The 12,113-nt window shown below is 41.1% G+C and overlaps 1 long non-coding RNA gene across 1 annotated transcript in view; it reads left to right on the forward strand.

The window, feature by feature from the left end:
• The first annotated feature begins 883 nt into the window (after positions 1-883).
• The window catches only part of LOC133635266 (uncharacterized), a 72,904-nt gene continuing 61,674 nt past the window's right edge, over positions 884-12,113 (forward strand). Inside the window, exons 1-4 of the long non-coding RNA XR_009822040.1 lie at positions 884-932; positions 1,018-1,083; positions 1,168-1,243; positions 1,535-1,634. This is a non-coding gene — a long non-coding RNA (uncharacterized LOC133635266). The remainder of the gene's footprint in view (positions 933-1,017; positions 1,084-1,167; positions 1,244-1,534; positions 1,635-12,113) is intronic.

Below are 12,113 nucleotides of genomic sequence, written 5' to 3' on the forward strand. Positions count from 1 at the left end.
AAAGCAGATAAATGGAGGGGAAGAAAGAGAAGCCAGCTATATTAACCTTGTAGATTGTTATAGTAAGAATAGGTTAAGCTTTGTCAGTGTGCCAAGTGTTACCCAGTTTCCCCTAGGGCATGAGTGTATGTGTGCATATGTACTTGTATATGTACAGTATGATTATATGCATGTTTATATAGTGAATGTATATGTACAGTATGTGTACATGCAATTTTGTACAGTGAGTGTATATGTACAGTACGTGTACATGTATGTTTGTATAGTGAGTGTATATGTACAGTATGTGTATGCATATTTGTTCAGTGAATGTATATGTACAGTATATGTATATGTATGTTTGTACAGTGAATGTATATGTACAGTATGTGTATATGTATGTTTGTACAGTGAATGTATATGTACAGCATGTGTATATGTATGTTTGTACAGTGAATGCACATTTCTAAGGGTAATAGAAACTCACCTACAGCACTCTAGCGTTTTTAAGAATACGCTGCAAAAATGTGAGTCACTCTAGTTTTTTTTTAACTGAACACGTGGCCCACCAGTTGAATGATGAAAGAGAGAGGACCTAAGATGGAACACCACCATGAGTAAAAAAGTTTAACGAATGACTATTGACTACATCGGAAGTAAACAAGCTACAACAGCACCTTAGTTACATAAATCACATTATAAAAAAATAAAATAAAAATAAAAACTGTCAAAAAGAGGAGTACTTAAAGGGGTGCCTTGAGGAACGCCTTGATTATGTAAATACAAAGTTTGGACTTTTTCTATGTTTGTTAGTGTGACAGGTAGAGGGTGCTAGAACAGGTAGCCCTTTAGGGCCCTGGGGAGGCTATAAATAAGAGAGGAAGCCCTGCGGCCTTCCCTTTGCCCCAAAGCCTGACTTGGAGTGTTTGGTGAGCAGACCTGCTAGCTACTGGGTAGGTGTTGATTTTGGTTTTATTAGTTTTGTTTGATGTTTGCAACCACTACATTTTAATAATAATATACATACCTCTTTTATAGTGTGAACCAGACACCCAATACTCTGGTAGAAGTGTGGAGTTTTGTGCACACACACCTGATATCGTGGTAGGTGTGGCTTTTAGAATGACCTTTGTTGGGTTACTCCATTTTGATTATTCCATTTGACTAATATGTGCCCCCCTTTCACAGTGTGTTTGAGCTTTAAAGCGCTGGTTGTAGCCCTGAAGTGCACTGTGTGATTGGTGACCAGGAGCAGCGGTTTCAGGTATGGGGAACATGTCATTAGAATTTCATACATGGTTGTTGCATTCAAACTTTTACTAGCCCTATAGCTTCCAGTTACCCGCTCAGTCTCCAGTATTAGATGGCAGGCCTGGTTTTAAAATGTATTGAACTTTATTTTGATAATGTGTATTTTTAGTTGATGTTTTAGTGCACATTATTTATGTATTTGTTGAATTAAAGTTAAAGTACCACTAATAGTCACACACACACACTAGGTGTGGTGAAATTACTCTCTGCATCTGACCCACCCCCTTGTTCCACCCCCTGGTAGGTGAGGGAAGCAGTGAGCAGCAGCGGTGGCTGCGCTCCGGAATCATTTTGGTGATTTAACCCCCAATTCCAACCCTTGATGCTGAGTGCCAAGCAGTGAGGTAATGGGTTCCATTTTTATAGTCTTTTGTATTTTGAATTGTATTGCTTTTTACTATTGTCATGATACCTGCCCACAGGGAGGAGTGCAAGATATAGCACACTATTTATCACTGTTTTTCCCACCGTAAACTTGTGCCATAGTAAAGATACGTTTTATTTATTGAGGGTTATAGGCGTACAGGCTTAGCCTAAGTCAGATTGAAGGTGAGATAACTCTTGGAAATTACTGTCTTTTAATGGCCAAAAGTATAAATGTGTGTGTCCAAGTTAGAGGAAACGGCAGGTTGTCTTCTTTTAGTAGATTTATTACAATCTTTGGCAGGCTAGGTAATGTTTGCTGTGGTCTGGAACAACATGGCACACAAACCACTATCTGAAATGCAGCCAATATTACATACAGATAATGTGCCATGAGACATCCATCCATCCATCCATCCATTTCCTACCGCTTATCCCTTTCAATTATATATAAAGAGGATAAAAGTAAAGGATATTAAATGAGCTCAAATAAAGCTACAAATGAGGCATAATGATGCAATATGTACATACAGTTAGCCTAAATAATGTTAGCATTGATTAGCTTGCAGTCATGCGCTGACCAAACATGCCTGATTTGCACTCCAACAAGTCAATAACATCAACAAAGCTCACCTTTGTGCCTTCACGCACAGAATTAAACTTTGGGTGGACAAAATGAGACAAAGAAGGAGTGGAAGATTTTACATGTAAACAAACATGTAAAAAAACACAGTCCACACTATGGTGAGTTCAAGAACTGCCGAAATTAGTAGGACAAAACGATTTTCACCAAATGCTCTCATTAACTAATAACGCACAAACATATTAAACAGTGGGCTTTCTAACAATTGGGAAGGTTTGTGTCATGTTTGTCCTCAAACAAAAAACATACTTAAACAAAGAAATATTTCCCCCCGTCTTTTTCTATTTTCAATCCTTTTTTAAAAATGCTCCAGGGAGCCACTAGGGCGGCACTTAAGAGCCGCATGTGGCTCGAGAGCCACGGGTTGCTGACTCCGGCCTTAAGCCTTCTAACTAGGCCCTACCATCAGTAACCCTTTCTGGCCTAGCCTCCTGGGTAGCCCTATCCCTACTAGCCATTGCCCGTTGACCTACGCTGCAGCCCATCAAACTTTATGTGGTAAATCCTGTACACCTGACTCCTCCTGTGGTAATTGTTGCTTCTGTATTGAATTAATAAAATTGTTCCTTAGATTTGTACATCAGCCTCTGACGCCCTGGTCTAGATATTAGTAATTCGCTATAGGATTTCCTCATCCTTTCAATTGAGGGTGGCGTTGTCTTCTAGGACATAGTATACTTCGTTTAGGGCACATTAGCAAGGTTAAAATCTCAACGCAAGGATCTGCCAATGTGTCTAAAGTGGTCCAAGTTCCTCTATACAACAGGAGCACTCTAGTGTTTTTAGGAATTTGCTGCAAAAATGTTTGTCTCCCAAGTTTTGAATTTAACTCGGGGTTCCATTTAAGGTCCTCTTTTTCATCATTTGGGCTATTCACCCGGTGGCCCACGAGTTCAGTTAAAAAAAATCTGGAAGAGACTCTCATTTCAGATTCTTAAAAACACTAGAGTGCGGTCATAGAGATGATCTTTGACTCGCTTTTTGGCAGAAGGTCCTTAAAAACAGCAGGGCACGCCTGTAACTGAAAAACTAAATAGACCAAAATCACATATCTACATTAGAAGACGCTTGTAATAATAACAGTGAAGGTAGAAGTCCGGCTCCCTGGTCCTTAGCTTTTTGATAATGTGGCCCCCTATTTAGGTAATTATCACTGATACGGACTGATTGAAACCATTGCATTCAACCTGTAATCAATGATTGATATACTTTTGTATTTTGTAATATTTTTGCACATGGATTGTTCCGTGATTGTGATACACTGATCTTTAAACTTAAAAGAGTGTCAGCGCTCATCCGTCAGGCTGTTAATGGGAACCAAGGGAAGGATTTAGCAGCTTGACATTGTAAATCCTTCATTGATCTCCTGACATTAATTCATGCAGCGATCATGACAGGCTTTAGCTACTGATGTTTATCCACGCAGGCTTTGAAGGCCTCACCATTTGGGCTAAAGGTCAGATTGTGGCAAGTTCACCACAGAGCTCCACAACCACAAAGAAAATGGGGGGGGGAAATCTCCTTCTCTGGTTCTGAGCGCCTGTGGTCCCTCGTTCAGTAAACAGAGAGCTTTGGTTGCCTGGCACCGTGCTGCTTCATGCTGGACACACTTTGGCTCCCAGGGAATGTAAATCCCTCTCGCTCTGTAATCTTTGCTCAAACGCACGCTCTCTTGTTGGGGAAATTTATCGTTACGTCCAACAGAACAAGGGAGAAAACAGACGTTTGACGAGTGCTGTGCATTCACATAATTAGTGTTGTTGCATGCAGAGGCTTCCCTCTTTTGGTAGGCTGAGGGAAGGTTTCGGATGGTTTTAGTCAAACATGGACATATTTTCCTTGACATTCTATCAAATATCTCATCCCAGAAAGGTTTGCTCAAGAGAGCAGAGTCACAAGCTTTGGTCATACAAGATCATTTCTCATACTTTAGTACACCTCCTTTACTGGTGTTTCTCCCCAAGTTACTCTATATTTGTCCTCAACAGACCTCGGTCCTGATTAATTTGACTTGAAAAAATATGTATTTATAGTGTTAGTATAAGTGTTTGCATTGGTTTGACAATTTAAACATACAACTAGTGTTTTAACGCCATACTTTTATGATATTGGCACTACTCATTATGAGAGTGACACTACACTTTATGAGAGTGACACTACACTTTATGAGAGTGACACTACACTTTACGAGAGTGACACTACACTTTTTGAGAGTGACACTACACTTTTTGAGAGTGACACTACACTTTTTGAGAGTGACACTACACTTTTTGAGAGTGACGCTACACTTTATGAGAGTGACGCTACACTTTATGAGAGTGACGCTACACTTTGTGAGAGTGACGCTACACTTTGTGAGAGTGACACTACACTTTGAGAGTGACTACACTTTAATATTGTGACACTACACTTTATGAGTGACACTACACTTTGTGATAGTGACACTACACTTTATGAGTGACACTACACTTTGTGATAGTGACACTATACTTTGATAGTGACACTACACTTTATGAGAGTGACACTACGCTTTATGAGAGTGACACTACACTTTGTGATAGTGACACTACACTTTGTGATAGTGACACTACGCTTTGAGAGTGACTACACTTTAATATTGTGACACTACGCTTTATGAGAGTGACACTACACTTTATGAGAGTGACACTACACTTTGTGATAGTGACACTACACTTTGATAGTGACACTACACTTTATGAGAGTGACACTACACTTTATGAGAATGACACTACAGTTTGAGTGACACTACACTTTAATATTGTGACACTACACTTTGTGATAGTGACACTACACTTTTATGATAGTGACACTACAGTTGTATGATAGTGACACTACACTTTATGATAGTGACACCACACTTTATGATAGTGACACTGCACTTGTATGATAGTGACACTACACTTGTATGATAGTGACACTAAACTTTAATATTGTGACACTACACTTTGATAGTGACACTACACTTTATGATAGTGACACCACACTTTATGATAGTGACACTGCACTTGTATGATAGTGACACTGCACTTGTATGATAGTGACACTACACTTTAAAATTGTGACATTACACTTTGATAGTGACACTACACTTTATGACAGTGACACTACACTTTAATCATAGTGACACTACACTTGTATGATAGTGACACTACACTTGTGTGATTGTGACACTACGCTTTTATGATATTGAAACTACACTTTATGATAGTGACACTACACTTTGTGATAGTGACACTACACGTTGTGATAGTGACATTACACTTTATGATAGTGACACTCCACTTTGATAGTGACACTCCACTTTGATAGTGACAATCGACTTTGTGATAGTGACACTACGCTTTTATGATATTGAAACTACACTTTATGATAGTGACACTACACTTTGTGATAGTGACATTACACTTTATGATAGTGACACTCCACTTTGATAGTGACACTCCACTTTGATTTTTTTTTTTTTTTTTTTTTTTTTTTAAATGTCCTGCCCAGCTTCTCGGGCAAATCATATAGCAGATGTAGATGCCCATATCGGCTGTTCAGATTTACTTTACAAAAGAGAAGTGTAGGATACTTCTCTTGTTGCCTTACTTGTATTTTGACTTTATTAAATGTATTTATATAATCATTTGGTGCAGCCGGGCCGGAGCAGGAGGGGATAGAAAGAGAGAAAAAGGAAGACAGAGGGGGGAATTGTGGGGACAAGAGGGGGATTAGACAGAGAGACAAAAACAACAACAGCAAACACAACAACAACAACAGAGCAACATCAGCAAATACGACATGTACAAATATGATGGTAAAAGTAATAGCAAATAAGCAGTTAGCGAAAATAAAAATAAAAATACAGAAATGACAATGAGCATTATTACACTAAAAATGGAGCAATATGAATACCAATAGAAATAGTGCTATTGATAATAAACAATACCAATACTTTACCTTTATTATCAACAATACAATTGTTCAAATGCAACAATACATAGACGTAATGATAACTTGAGATACGAAATAATGCAGAAAAATGGAGGGGAAGAAAGAGAAGCAACCTACATTAACCTTGTAGATTGTTATAGTAACAATAGGTTAAGCTTTGTCAGTGTGCCATGTGTTATACCCAGTTTACCCTAGGGCAACAACGTTAATATATGTTTGATGAAACGTGATTATGTGCATGAGTGTATGTGTGCATATGTACCTGTATATGTACAGTATGTGTATATGTGTGCTTGTACAGTGAATGTATGTGTACAGTATGTGTATATTTGTGTACAGCGAATGTATATGTACAGTATGTGTATACAGTATGTGTGTTTGAACAGTGAATGTATATGTACAGTATGTGTATATGTGTGTTTGTACAGTGAATGTATATGTACAGTATATGTATGTGTGTGTTTGTACAGTGAATGTATATGTGTAGTATGTGTATGTGTGTGTCTGTACAGTGAGTGTATATGTACAGTATGTGTATATGTATGTTTTTACAGTGAATGTATATGTACAGTGTGTGTATACAGTATGTTTGTATAATGAATGTGCGTGTGGATGTACGAACTTTGAGTGTGTAAATATGTACTGTATTTATTTGTATATGTCTGTGCGAGCGTAGGTACCTATGTATGTCTGTATGTATGTGTGTGAGTATATGTGAATTTGCATGTACAATACATTTGACTCCCAGTGTGTGCGGGAGCCAGAGTACGGCCCCAGCCTCCCCGAGAGCCCATCCCACAAACAGTAGGTGTGGTGCCCAGGGAACCAGGGGCCACCGCCCCCACGCAGCCAAGCCGGACAGCGACAGGAACCCCAGAGCCTGGCCCACCGCGCCGCCCACAAGGGCTAGCAGCAGGCCGCAGACAGACGCACCCGGCAGAGGACAAGGCACGAGAAAAGCAGGGGGCAGCCAGACCCCAAGCCAGCGAGAGACCACACCCCACACGGACAGAAAGGCGGGACGCCCCGCCCGAGGGGCCCGGAGACCCCCCGCAACCGGACGGGAAGACCGCCCCCGCCCCACCGGCAACCGGGCCCCCACGTGCCCCCCACGGTGGGACCCAGGAGCTCCAGACACGCAGTCCGGATGCAGTAGCCTGAGGCGCCGACCCCCACCCGACAGGCAGGCCCAGAACGTACCCCCAGAAATATACATACATATACCTGTATATATACATACACATAAACATACACATGTACACATACACACACATACACATGCATACACATACATACATACATACATACATACATACATACATACATACATACATACATACATACATACATACATACATACACACATACATATACACAGTTTGTCAGCCCCGACAACCACCACGCGCGCGCTGCCACCAGTCACAACATTAGCCACCCCCCTGCACCAGACTCCACTTTGATAGTGACAGTCCACTTTGTGATAGTGACACTACGCTTTTATGATATTGAAACTACACTTTATGATAGTGACACTACACTTGTATGATAGTGACACTACACTTGTGTGATTGTGACACTACACTTGTGTGATTGTGACACTACACTTGTGTGATTGTGACACTACACTTGTGTGATTGTGACACTACACTTGTGTGATTGTGACAATACACTTTGTGATTGTGACAATACACTTTGTGATAGTGACACTACATGTTGTGATAGTGACATTACACTTTATGATAGTGACACTACACTTGTGTGATTGTGACACTACACTTGTGTGATTGTGACACTACACTTGTGTGATTGTGACACTACACTTGTGTGATTGTGACAATACACTTTGTGATTGTGACAATACACTTTGTGATAGTGACACTACATGTTGTGATAGTGACATTACACTTTATGATAGTGACACTCCACTTTGATAGTGACACTCCACTTTGATAGTGACACTCCACTTTGATAGTGACAATCGACTTTGTGATAGTGACACTACGCTTTTATGATATTGAAACTACACTTTATGATCGTGACACTACACTTTGTGATAGTGACACTACACTTTGTGATAGTGACACTACACGTTGTGATAGTGACATTACACTTTATGATAGTGACACTCCACTTTGATAGTGACACTCCACTTTGTGATAGTGACACTACGCTTTTATGATATTGAAACTACACTTTATGATAGTGACACTACACTTGTATGATAGTGACACTACACTTTTATGACAGTGACACTACACCTTGATAGTGACACTACACTTTAAGATGGTGGCACCACAAACTGTAAGATTCCGTAAAAGGCCAGCAGTCTAGTATAGGCGAAACATGGTCACACTTTCTTGTCCTTGTCAAAAGTCTGGCAGCTGCATTTTGCACCAACTGCAATCTTTTAATGCTAGCCATGAAGGGATCCAAAAATGAAAGGTTACAGTAATCAAGACAAGACGTAATAAAAGCATGTATATTGATCTCAGCGTTATTGGTGGACAAAATTGTGATTTTTAGCGATATTACGAGGTTGAAAGAAGGCTGTTTTAGTAATAATTCATATTGTTAATGTGCAGCTGAAACGAGAGAGTTGGATCGAAAATGATGCCGAGAATTTTCATGGAGTCGCTTTGGACAACTGTTTTAACTGTCGAAATTTAGGGTGGCTAGTGTCTGGTGTCGAGCAGGGCCGATAATCATCATCTCGGTTTTATTGGAATTAAGATGCAAAAAGTTGCTGGATATCCATGTTTAAAGTCATTAAGACCACGTTTCAAGATGACTACCATCGTGTTGGTCAGCTTTAGGGGCATGTAGAGTCGGGTGTCATCAGCATCACGGTGAAAACTATTACCGTGTTTGCGTATGATCTCACCGAGCGGCAGCATATAGGTACTTAAAAATACAGGGTTGAAGAACTAAACCTTGTGGAACTCTGCAAGGGACCTTAACAAAGGTCACATTGTTATGGGATACCCAATATATTCTTTCAGTGAGAAAGGCGCTAAACAAGGAAAAAGGTAAGACTGATATAATGATAGGTGATTTGATGCGTTCTAATAGAATGTTATGATCGACGGTATTGAGGCAGCACAAGCAGCAGCATCACAGATGACGCATCGGCATCCAATGTTATTAACAAATCATTGGCCAGCACGGTGGCAGAGGGGTTAGTGCGTCTGCCTCACAATACGAAGGTCCTGAGTAGTCGTGAGTTCAATCCCGGCCTCGGGATCTTTCTGTGTGGAGTTTGCATGTTCTCCCCGTGACTGAGTGGGTTCCCTCCGGGTACTCCGGCTTCCTCCCACCTCCAAAGACATGCACCTGGGGATAGGTTGATTGGCAACACTAAATTGGCCCTAGTGTGTGAATGTGAGTGTGAATGTTGTCTGTCTATCTGTGTTGGCTCTGTGATGAGGTGGCGACTTGTCCAGGGTGTACACTGCCTTCCGCCCGATTGTAGCTGAGATAGGCTCCAGCGCCCCCCGCGACCCCGAAGGGAATAAGCGGTAGAAAATGGATGGATGGATGGTCACCTTTGCGAGGGCCATCTACGTAGAGTGATTTTCCCTGAAACCGGACTGAAAGGGTTCACAAAGCTTTTTAGACGCCAATCGTTCATTTAGCTGCTCTGCTACAATTATTTTGAGGATTTTAGAGATAAACGGGAGGTGTGTCACCGGCCGGTAGTTTAGCAGGAGGTCAGAGAGCAGGTTGGGTCTTCTAAGCATAGAATGAATATAGCGTGAACTTTTGTCTGTTGTCCCGGTGACGTCACTTCCTGTCGGTTAAGCAGTGCTTTCTTTGGCGGCAGTGCACGGTGCTATTTTGTGTGCTTCTTTGTTTTTTTTTTTAGCCCTTCTCCAACATAGTTTTAGTCGTATTGAATTGTTCAAAGCATCTACTCTTTATTTTTCACACTTTAGTCCTCACTTTCAAGCTAGCTTAGCTTTAATGTGCTATCCCACCACCATTCTGAAGATGGCAAGAGTTTTGACTCAGTGAAGAAAAAAAACGTGAGTTTTGCTTTGTGCACTTCATGCACCCTTCTCATGGAAAGGTTGTATCTGCTAAGGGGACGTGTCCACCAGCTACAGCAGAGTAACAACATAACTTTAGATGTTGCAGACAGACATCTTAGCGTTAGCCCGGTTAGCATTAGCACTAAGCGGCCTGCTAACGCCGGTGAGCCGGTAATAATGCATAATAGATTTAGCCTGTTAGTGTAGCCGAGGGTCCTGGGTTCGCATATTCTGTGTACCTATTTAATAAAATAATAAACGGGAGACATTAGAGCAGGTCCGGTCGCCACCACTTCTTTAATGTTATCTTCACACACCTGCTTCAACAACCACACTTATAGACATCTTACGTCACAGCCCTACGGCAACTCTGGAGGGACAAAACTCCTCCTCCTTACATAATACTCTGCGGTAACTTGGGACACCCTGAACTGTTTGTTACATTAGTTAGTCCAGTACACTACAGGCCATCACACTTCAATTATAGACGACTCCATCACCTGGAACATTAAACATTGTAAACCAGCCACACTAATGTGTATTTCCTGCAACCGTGTGTGGAACTGTCAGGTTGTTGAGGCCTGGCCCCACCAGATAGCGCTATTGAGCACTATGCAGGCTCAAAATAACTGTGGATATAATTAGTCTTCTTTATACAGTAATAATCTATAACATATTATTTTATCAAGAATAATAATATTTAAAGAATACCAATTATGTTACTAAGGCAATTTTGTTATAAACATTTATGCATAATACTAAGGCTTTACCAAAGCCAAGCTCAATGGCCTATTTCTCTGAAAAGGACTGAAATGGCGCTTGTTTAAGTGATGAGCCACTAAAATCATTGTGCGCATGTCCAAAACTGCTCTCAGTAGACGGCCTTGGGGCCCAGTTAACATGTCCCCAAAGCTGAAATCATCCAATCAATACATCGAAATGATATACGTGACGTCAAGACGTAATCAACACGCTCAGTTTTGGCGGATGGCAGAATGTAGCAGCATGCTAGGTTGTTTTTTACCGGGAGCAAAAAGACAATTAAAAACAAACCAACAATAAGAATGAAGTAGATTCGTTGATAAAGGGTACATTTAGAAACATTAGAAATTAAATGTTTGGGACCGCATCAGCAGGTGGATTTTAACATTGTTCAAACAGGAAAGGAAAAAACCCGCTCCTTCAACCCCAAATGGTTTAAAAGAAAAACGTGGCTAACTGACTGTGTGATCACCATGCACAGCTTCAAAGACATTGTGAGTCGACTGAGAAAAAAAGTGGATGACATCGCTCAAGAGAGAGAGGCAGCGCTGGAGAAAAACACTGCGGCAGTTATGAAGGAAGCTTGTGATACCGTGGTTGCTCAAGTAGAGGAGAGATTTTGCTAGAACGATCACATTATAGCAGCATAGCTCGCGGACAGCACACATTTCAGTAAGTTCAGCAAACCATTTCCAAGTGCTGAATTTGAAGCAGCAAATAAAATCTGACCAATTGGGAATAAAGTTAAGCTAGAAACTGAGCAGAAGTCTCTTTGCAGTCACTGAGTTGCATGCTGGCAACACGCTGTCACAGCTGAGTCGGAGGCCATGTCCACGCGAACACGGATACTTAATAAACGCATACATATCGCTGCGTTTGGGCCTCTTGTCCACACGCAAACGCATACTTTTGTCTTTTAAAAAAGCAGACTTTTGCAAACGCTGGCCAAAGTGTGGAGTTCCAAAACTCTCCGCTTGGCGCATGCGTGTGTACGGCACAAACGGAGACTTGTGACGACGGTTGTGCGCTGTCATTTCCAAAGCTCAACAACACCGCGTTGCTGCCTTTAA

This window comes from Entelurus aequoreus, linkage group LG19 (assembly GCF_033978785.1).
Source record: "Entelurus aequoreus isolate RoL-2023_Sb linkage group LG19, RoL_Eaeq_v1.1, whole genome shotgun sequence".
NCBI lineage: Eukaryota > Metazoa > Chordata > Actinopteri > Syngnathiformes > Syngnathidae > Entelurus > Entelurus aequoreus.